We start from the raw sequence: 10927 nt of genomic DNA, 5'->3' as shown, positions 1-10927 counted from the left end.
GCAAAGTCAAGCTCTAAATGAAATTGGTGATGCAAATACTATTATGATGAACACTAAGATTGCATTAATATCAAGTTACAGTCCTTTCAATAGCTACAGATTAAATTTATTTAATTTGGTACATTAAATGATAAACTCAATACTTTATTCTTCTGCATGGGACAAGAGGGAAAATTTACCCAGGACATTATATGAAATTTCCCTCTAAAACCTTTGTGCATGCGTGTGTGTGTGTGTATTTTTTTTTTTAATCAAAAGAAAACCTAATGACATTATTAAAATCATTCTAAAATTACTCAATAATTTAAATGCTCTTGTTTATGTGACAATAGAGATTTAAAACTAGCATACTTATCATGCTGTCACATCCAGTTATATATTTAAGATAGGTAAAAGAAAGAAGCCATGATCAATCTGCCCTCCTTAAGCCAACCCAAAGCCAAAAGTGAGAATCTTGTTCTTAAAGAAAAGTGCTCATTCAAGCATCAAAGATGGTAAAAGATCAGTGAAAAATATAGGAATGTTCATTTATTTTCACAAAATTCAAAATTCTTATAAAAACTAAAATTGCAAATAAGCAGTTGTTTTTAAAAACAAACAAAAAAAGGTATAAGGCATGAGATCTATGAGCCTAGAAATTTTATTATTAACAAAATCCACAGCATGTCATCTGCAAATTAGAAATAATCCTAATACCTACCTCTTATGGTAGTAGTGAGGACTAAATGAATTAGTACATTTATAGCATTTACATTACCTGGCATATAGAAAGATCTCAATAAATGTTAGCTATCATCCAAATATACCACAATAATCAAAGTACTTGGAGACCTAGAAACTAACCTTCTTGAATCAAAATAATTTATACTCCAATAGTAAGAGTACCTCTGAAGAACATACAAGGTCTTGGAGTCAATTATTCAGAGACAAAGTACTTTGATTTAAAAAGAAAAATTAGTCTTGCATTAAAATAAAATCAGTATCCTACAGAAAACTGGGTATGGTTTAGATATCAAAGACCTACTCTACTTCCCTCTCCAGTAACTTGTGAATTACTGCAGACATACTGAAAAGATGATGCTTTGAGATCTAAAATTCCATAATCAGACAGACCTAGATTTTTTGTGTTTTACATATAACCTTCAAGCTCATAATATGAATGGTCAGGAGAATTTTTCCACTTTGATATTCACTAATTTATACTTCCATTGCCTGTTCTAAGATAACAATTCCCACAGCAAAGGTAAAAGTTTCAATGGCAACAAAGCTTCAATGAGTAACTGCTACCTCCTAAAATCCCCAAATATTACACAGCCAGAAGTTAAAAACATAAAATTGATCATGGAGGCCTTTTCTTTAAACTCTATTCCAGTATATTTGGTCCAAAAACACTGCAACATTATAAAATACACTGTTAGTTGAAATTCAAGCAAGTGATTCATCATCTGGACTGGGTTTAACGTAGGGCTCTCCTAAAATAAACAATCTCCTTACCTCTATATCTCAGCAAACTTTTCCATTTTTAATAGCAAAGAAAAATGTGAGGAGGAGAAAGGACCACAAGGAAAAATGTTATTAATTTTTATTATTATTTTAAAACTTAAACTCCTATTTCAAAACCAAAAGGACAAATGGATAGAAAATTATAATCTAGAGCAAAACTTCATCCTTCTCATCATGTAATTAAGATTGTTGGTGCTTATGACTTGATTTCAATCTTCCTTGTACTTTGTGTTTATATACATATATATATATATGAAATGGATAGAAAATTATAATCTAGAGCAAAACTTCATCCTTCTCATCATGTAATTAAGATTCTTGGTGCTTATGACTTGATTTCAATCTTCCTTGTACTTTGTGTTTATATACATATATATATATATATATATTGGATAGAAAATTATAATCTAGAGCAAAACTTCATCCTTCTCATCATGTAATTAAGATTGTTGGTGCTTATGACTTGATTTCAATCTTCCTTGTACTTTGTGTTTATATACATATATATATATATGGGGGGGGAAGGTGGTCAATAAGGGAGATCCAAACCCCTAACGTTGGTATTACAAGGTAGCATAGCACTCTAACTAATTGGGCTACTCTGCCAGCCCTGTACTTTGTTTTTAAATATGAAAACATTCATGTGAGAAAGCCCTGAAAAGTAAATTCATACATTTTGTCATATTACCAAAAATAGCTTGAATCCTCAATAGAATAAATGTTAACAAGTACGGGTCTTAACTTTAAAGATGGGCATAAAAACTATTAAGTCATCAGAAAGAGACTAGCCAGGTATTCATCCTAAGTGAACAAGGTCAATTATGACAACTAAGGAAAAGAGTCATCTTAAAGTTTTAAAATCAAATCAAATCTTCCTAATCATTTCTATTGGTTTAAAACTTGACTGCATATGCCTGTTAACAGACCAAGAGTCACAAAAAGAGAGTTCTTGTCACTTTTAATTTTTACTAAGTCAAAATTTTGGTTTTCGGGCATACGTAAAAATCAATTTTTAACACATTATAACTGATGTTATAATAATAAATTTCACCCTTTTTATTGTACCCAAAACACTAGTTGATAAACTATGCTTAACAAAAGCTGTATTTATACAATAAAGCAACAAGTATTTATTGAGCATCTACTATGTGCCAGGCAACTAATCTTTTTAAAATATGATCAGACGTAAGGTTAATAATTGTCCTGTATTACAGAAGTTTTCATCTGTATTCTCACCATTCCCCCATCAAAAAACAAAAACAAACCAGAAATAGAACTTCCATTTTGCAGGCCCTAGTAACCATTTATACAATGGAAGCTGAAGAAATAACAGGAGGCAAAAATTATCATCTAGAAACTAGATTTCCAAATGTGATTTAAGAAGTATTATTCTTATGAAATAGCTACTAAATAATTACCTAAAAAGTTCCATCAATAATAAATAAATCCTTTTGAGAATTCATCCAAATTCATTTATACAATCTTCCCACCAACTCTTTCCCACTATTTCTTATGCTGGGAGTTAGAAAATTTCACAGAGGTGGTAACCACGCCTTCTAATACCAAAGCATAGCCTCAATATCAATCAGCCTAAAGAACTTTTTGTTGGGCTTTCAGGCTTAAAGAAAGTTCAGAATTACTTAATTTATTAGAAGTAATTACAACATTGGAAATTATTAAGAAGTATGTTCTATTACCACCGGAGAACCCAAGGACTTCTGAGTTCTACACAGGTAGAGGAAAGTTGACAAAAGGGATAGATCGAGGACTAGGGTTGGCAAGCTTTCCTTATAGGACAAATAGTAAATATTTTAAGCTCTGTGGCCAGTCGATACAACTCCTCTCAACTCTGCCACTATAGTGGGAAAGCCACCACAAACAATATCTAAATGAAAGAGCATGGCTGTGTTGCAATAAAACTTTACAAGGAGTTTACCAACATAAGGATCTAAAACAAGAGTGTGAGAAGCATGTCAAAATGTGGGTTTGTTTGCATTTTAACTTTACCTGAGTTTAAGCAAAAAAGCAGATAAAAATAGGTTGAAGTAAATTAATCAGCAAAATTTTATTAATAAACCTCACATGCATCTAATCTAACCATGTTGATTTTCTCGTACTATTTTGAGCTTCACTAACCCTTCTATGTTTTTACAATTCTAACTCAATTACTCAAAATTTCCAAAGTCATATTTAAAATTAAAAAACAGATTAAACATGCAAAATGATTAATACTTACTAAATGCTTCCACCAGTGTCTACTACTTTGTACAGGCCCTTTAGAGTATTCAGTCTGGGGATTCACACATTTCTGCAGAGAACAAAAAGGATATAATTTTATGCACAGAAAAAGACAAAAATAGATTATTAAAAGCCATAATTTATATCAAAACTTCAACATCTTGTAAAGATGACTCACCAATAGACCAATAAATGAATATATCAATTTATGAATATAGTGTAAACATGAGAGAGAAAAGCTCTAAGGATCTTAGATTTGGCTATACAGGAGGCTCACATATAGAATAAGTTACTATAAAATCACAAGCGTAAGTCTCAGCTCCCAAGTATTCCAAAAGGGTAGGTAAATATTTGGGCTCCTTAAGTGGATCTGATGGGCAGCGAGGGTTGGAAATCACTCCTTACCAGCATAGAACTATTTTATCTTCTGGTCTTTCATCTAACTATACTTTCAAGCCTTATAAAAGAAAGCTTCCATTACCTACCTGATGAGGTCACTTTTCTCACTTCTTAGTATTATTCCCCATTATTGTATACTTTAACCCTCACTATTCTAAGATAAAGTATTAGAAAGAAACCTTAGTCATCATTTCAAACTACTACTAATTGTATAGATCTACTCAACTAAAGCAACACTAATCCTTTCTTAAAAAATGTGCTTTATAACAAATGTATTTTATCCGTACCTTTCACTACCTTGACTTAAATACCTCATAACTAAACCCAGAAATAGGATATCGCAAGTATCTTCTGAAAAGGTATATACTTTTTCAGTCACCCGTTCCCACGTATAATAATCACAATGTTTAGAGAAACAAAAAAAGTTGTTTTTAAAGTTCATTATGAAAATGTAGCAATTTAAGTTTTTTAGAAGGCAACCAACGTAAATTTCGGATTTAAGTTAAAACTAAGCTACCCAAATGCTTTTCTAGACTAGTTTTCAAATTATACAAGTCCCTTACCAAATCTAAATTCCTTTAGTCATTCTGATAAGTCATAATCAAGAAATATAGCAAAGATCTGATTCAAAATTACTGTAAGAGGAGGTACTAAAATATCTTCCCAACAAGCTAACAAATAAAGCAATTTAAAAGAAATACATTATTTTTTAGCTTCCAATTTTAATCTGACCTTATAAGGAAGAGAAAATTTTGAGAACAAAGACAAATCTTAAACCACCCAAGTAAAATAAATTGACTTAACCCCTAGGAGAAGGGTAGAATTGACTTAAGGAATCTTGGTGAAAGAAGTGTCTATTGGGAAATCCCTCACACTTGGTTTGATAATGTGCTTATAGATAAGCTACCTAGGAGTACAAGAAGTATGTGTGTGCCTCTGGTTTCTCACCCCACCAGCAACAGAAAAGGACTGGGATCTCACGTCGTATCACCATGAAAATTACTGACACCAATGTAATCTACCATAGCATTTCCTTCCCCCAAATTAACAAAGTCTGAAATAGTACTTTGCCATCCTTTGAAATGGGGCAGGGGGTAGCAGAGTTCAGCTTAATTAAACAGACTACGAAAGTTGGTGATTTTGCTCAAATTTCTACCTACCCTTAATATTCTGAAATTTATAAATGGTTTCTGATTTAATAATAAATTACAGGTATAATACATGTAACCATTTTGATTGCTGGTCTTTTTTTAAAAAGGAGAGAATGACTTTAGTCAATTCTTATATTATCATTATTAGTCCATTTGTGCTTTTCTTAGTAGACTTGGCTTTGTCACCTTTTAAATTCCTTAAAACAATTTTTTTGGGGTGGCTGGCCTGTACAGGGATCCAAGCCCTTGACACCTCAGTGTTATCAACACTGCATTCTAACCCTAACTGAGCTAACCAGCAGACTCCTTAAAACAATTTTTCTTTAATTTAAATGAATAGTAAAAATCTAAGAGAACTATGAAATTTAAGAAATCTTCTACAAAAATACGGTAATGATAAAGTCATTAACATTCCTAAGAAAACTATCATAAGACAACTCACAAACCATTAAAACCATTAAAAAAGTATATATATATATCTCTAGCTTGATAGTCTAAACTAAAATAATTATGACTATTATGCAATACACATTAAAGATATAATTGCTTGTTTGGGAAATACTCAATTTCAAATAAATGGCTTAGTTTCAAAAGGCAAAGAAACATTTTCCAAAACAAAGACCTATTACGCATTATACAATGTATAAATCAAAACTTTTACCAAATTGTTATAGAAAACATGCTACTTGAATGTTACAATAAAGTTACATATTTATAACATCAGGTCCAGAATATCCTTCAATTTAAATCCTAAAGATTAATCATTTGGAAATAACAGCCAATTTGAAAATAAAAGTTTGCATTGAACCACTCAATCTGCAAGGGGAAGATACCTGGTGAAAGGAAGGTATAATATAGAAATTTCTTAAAGGAAATTAGATTATATCAGCCATGAAAACTATAAATCCTCTATCCTCTTATTTATAATCTTGGTCAGCTGTAAACATTACACTCAACTTTAAATATATTTAATAAACTATAAGATGTTTTTATTGCAGCATTCTAAATATTTCTTGTTTAAAGACAATCTCACACCTTAATTGCTTTGCTAAGATAAATTTTCCAGTATGTCTGTTTTTATACTACTTACTAATATTTTGGAATGCCTAAAAATCAATAAGTCAGGTACAGTATTGTCCCAAGTCTTATGTTATTCCAGTAGTTTTGCCACAGAAATAAACATGATTTGCCATACAAAAATTACAAAGTTTGTATAAAAGAACTAGACACTCCTTACAATTATTTTTAATCACGCAATTTCAAAGCTAAGAGGGATCTTAAGAGACTGGAAACTCCAAAGCCTTCATACAAATTTGGAGATGAAGGTCTACAAAGAATAAAATTGTCAAGATTGCAGGGCTTATATACATTAGAAGCTCGGTCTCCTTATTGCTGAATCATAGTTATATTTTCCACTCTATCACACACCTTTGATTAAAGCAGAAGATAGAGGTGTCCTTGAATATTTTTTTTCCCTTATGCCTCTTCGCAAATAATAAAACTCCAGGGGAGAAAGAATAAATGGTCCACAGACCAAATTTTTAAATAACCAAGAAACAACTATGAAGAACAGTAAACTAAACTTGAAAGAAAATTTACATTTCATATTACCTATTTCTTATAATCTACTCTAAATGTAATGTCATGGTTCATGAAACCTTCTGATTAACAGTGGCATGGCTTCTTTCATATCTGTGGAATGCCAGGTAATTTTTTGAAGTTACTATCAGAATAACAAATGCAATCCAACCCAATCACCAGCTTGATCCGATTTTTATGATTCAAGAATTAATACAAAATGCTAAAATAAAAACATTTAAGTATTTACCACTTTCGTTCTTAAGCAGAAAACAGTGGTAAATAATTTACTTTTCTTATGAGATAATTTTGAATGATATAACAGTATCTACATTATCGACTACATTTATTTTATAGATAATATATTCTACATAATAGTATCTACACTTACATTTTCCCTCATGTACCATTTTTGTCCGTATACAAAATTGGCTCAAGCAGTAAATATCAAAACACAATATAAGCACTATCATAAAGACCAAAGAACATGCAGATTTTTATAACATATGATTTATTTAAATCCTTTATCTTGTTCATAACCAAAGGGAAGCTGTATTCCACTACACCGGGGATTAACTTAGAGGTTACTCTATCATTTAGAAGACTTTTTAAAATTATTGGTACTAGTATAAAAAAGATAAGTCTTCATTTAACATTTCCAACCTTTTCCAGGTGTTTATATTTTCCTTTTTTTTATAGATTAAATTATACCTTTGGTAGGTCATCATAAATTTATTGCTTATTTATAAACTTACATTATGTTTCACATAAAAGGCCTATCAATTTTTCTAACAGTGCCCAACCACACAAATGCCAATTTAATATCCTATGAGTTACACAGAAGAAACCCTGATCTTGGCATTTGTATTAAGGAAGCTAGGGATGAAGGATGTTGACTTTTTTTTGTATGTTTTAAACTTTACAACAGTATAGTTAAAAATCTAACATTTAGTTTTCTTTTGTACACTATAATGAACACGAATTTGATCAAACTGCAAAAAGGAATTAAAAGAAGCTAAAGCAAAAGCGTATTTTTAATCACCTATTTGAATCGATGGGATAAACTAACACCAACCAATAAAAGATTGTACTTTATTTTTCACATAAATTTCAAAGAAAAAGGTAAACTTGCCCTTATTTTAATTGATCATTTGTCAATTCTAAAAATTTCCCAAGACATCCCTTATTTTGTAACATATTTCCTCTGGTCAGTCACTTACTAATAACAGCTTAACATTAATTTCCAGATTCAATGTTAACTTAGGAATAAAGACTTGTTTTCTTAAAAATATCAGTGGACATATTCTTTTCATTCATTTATCCAGATTTAAGATGTTACAGTATTGTATGTATGGTATTCTGGGCCCAATACCTATTGTGCTTGAAAATTATTTCTATCTTTTACGTTTTAAAAACACTTACTAAGCTATGAATTAGAGGTCTCTTCAGATGATGTGTTGCTTTAATTTCCTGAAAAACAACTCATTTTTGTAACTGGAAAAAAACTCATGAATTTAAAATGAATATTTTAAATCTATTAAATAGTAACTAAGATATGAAAACGTCTATTTAGTTCTTGAAGTGTGGTTCCACGTCTATTTAGTTCTTGAAGTGTGGTTCTTTTAAGAATCATATAATCATCAAATGTAAAATTCTAGGCCATTCCTAAAACGTGATCTGTATAGTCAAAAAAAAAAAAAAGGCTAAGAATGTACTTTCAGATTGTAAAGGCACAATTCTGATGATTCTACTGCAGATTTAACTATAATTCTAAAGCAGCATTTTATTGCTAAGTACTAAATGTCTTACTGCCCCAATGTAAATTACATGCATCAACTGTTTTTTAATAGTAATACAAGCCTTTTCATGTAAGGCAAAGAAATTCAATGTGTCTTTTTCTCATCCTTTTCTAGAGATAAAGAAACAGTCTAGTTTGTTTCATTGATAAACTTTGGTGATATTTTCCTACTCAAATGTTGGCAACTATTCAATTTCAGATGTTGGGTAAAAACATTTACTTACTTGCTATATAAAATACAGACTTCCCCAAAGATTTCCTTTATCTTCAATGATAAAATTCCAATGTTGCAGTCTTCAAAATGGTATACCTTTTAGGAAAACAAATAATATTCTAAACAACTTACTAAGAAACCAATCACTAGCAAGTAAGAAATAAGCGCTTTAAAACTTTTTAATTACAGAAAAGAAACAAAAACTGAAATCCACACTCAAAATCTGATTTTTAAAATGTTTTTCCCTAAAATCTATCAGCATGAATAGCAAGCTAGCTCAAATTTTCCAATAAATTTCTTTAAATACTTAAAAGATTAAAATCATTTGCACAGCTAAAAAGAAAAAAGTGTATCTTTGGTTCATGGTTTTCCCGTAAATTTGTCTTTCCTTTTTCCAAAAATTAAACAAAGGCTTAAAGGACCTTACATATCTCAAACTTCTCAAAGGGTACATTAAGTTACAATGACTGTGCACAAATACTTTTAATCTTTCATTCAGGGAAAAGGTTTATTAAAGGCTTTGTAAAATTATTTCAGATATTTAGTTTTCATAAGCCCTACGTTTTAAAAAATCACATATAAATATTCATTGGTTACTTGAAATTTAAATTACCACAGAACAAAACAAAAACCTAAGAAGCTAATTTTACGTCAAAGTAATAAAAATTTACCCAAGCTTACCTCAAATAAAAAAACTGTATTTGTTCAGAACCATCAGCAACCAAATTAATTTTAATCTTGTAAGTTACCTTTTAAAAAGAAAAACAGGAAGATGATATCAATGTTTTTATTTTTATACATTTCTTAGCCAAAGAGTCAGTGTGATAAAACAATGAGAAAATATTCCAAAGACAAAATCTATGTGCAAATTTAAGAGACAACTCATCCACACACAACCTGTACATTTAACATTTAAGTTGCAGTAATTTCTTATCTTAATATCTATCAGTCTCTGTTTTCCTCATCTTTTGGTTGTATTGACAAATACTAGGGATTAAGGCATTGGAATTAAAAAGAAAGAAAATGCACATCTTTGGGCAGATTTAAGATTATGCCCTTGTTTTTATTTTTATTTTTCCTTTTTGATGCCAGGCAATTTAAAAAGTTTACCATTTTTAAAGACTGAAATCATCTTAACATTTCCTTTACCATCTACAAGTACCTTTTACAATTATCAGCAATTAAAAATTAACTCTTCCAAGAGAAATTAGTGAAGTTAAAATGGCCACTGGTTACTTTAAATTTTAAACCACAAGTTATTTGATCTCACCAAGTAGGATGTTAGCTTTGTTTTTTAAGCAAGTCTAAAACTTGTAGCATCTGTGACCTTCACTCAATTTCAACCAGGGTCTTGAGTATTTTCAGGCTTTCTCCTCCCCCATTTATCATGTAAAAACATCTCTAAAGATGTTTAAGGAGATTAAATTGCTAGCAATTATTTTGCATTTCACTATTCAGAAAGGATACTGAAAAACTAGATTCAGAGTATCAATTTAAAACCAATTTCAGTATTCAAAAATTTAAACCAAAACTGGTATTTAAACAACAGATTCTGTAAAATCAAGATATACGCAAATAATATAAGATGTGACTAGTATATGGAAACTATTCAAAAATAAAACAATTTTACTGGAAAAAATACCCTTAGAAATATGGTCAAAGAAACCAGTGTTTTTGATTTTAAATGTACTGTAAGTCTGCCCAACACTATTTTTACGTAGATCTGCACCTTTACAACACAAGAGGTCCGCAGAATGAAGACAAATATATTCTAAAATACACAAAGGTTTGTGCGTTTCTGGTTTGTTCTTCAAACCATTAAACTTAAATTCCACTTCAAACATTTTTGTTGTTGTTTAATTAGAGACTACACAAAGAACTCTGCAAGATTTTCTGAAAACAGTATTTTTAAGATACTGTTCAGTTTTAAGCACAGCTAGATTTTTATACAAGCAACAAATGCAACAAATATGGCTCCTCTTCATCGCCCATTACCGAGAGCAGTCCTACTTTAATATTTACACTACGAGAAAGTAACTTCACGAA

At 30.4% G+C, this 10927-nt stretch overlaps 1 long non-coding RNA gene across 1 annotated transcript in view; it reads right to left on the bottom strand.

Moving 5' to 3' along the window:
* LOC103590737 overlaps positions 1–9631 on the bottom strand; it is an 11723-nt gene extending 2092 nt beyond the window's left edge. Inside the window, exons 1-3 of the long non-coding RNA XR_550498.1 lie at positions 9563–9631; positions 8892–8977; positions 3740–3811 (exon numbers count right to left, since the gene is read on the bottom strand). This is a non-coding gene — a long non-coding RNA (uncharacterized LOC103590737). The remainder of the gene's footprint in view (positions 1–3739; positions 3812–8891; positions 8978–9562) is intronic.
* Positions 9632–10927: the final 1296 nt, after the last annotated feature.

This window comes from Galeopterus variegatus, unplaced genomic scaffold (genome assembly GCF_000696425.1).
Source record: "Galeopterus variegatus unplaced genomic scaffold, G_variegatus-3.0.2 Scaffold868, whole genome shotgun sequence".
NCBI lineage: Eukaryota > Metazoa > Chordata > Mammalia > Dermoptera > Cynocephalidae > Galeopterus > Galeopterus variegatus.
The sequence above is the reverse complement of the archived record's forward strand: the minus strand, read 5'-3'. Positions and strand labels throughout refer to the sequence as shown.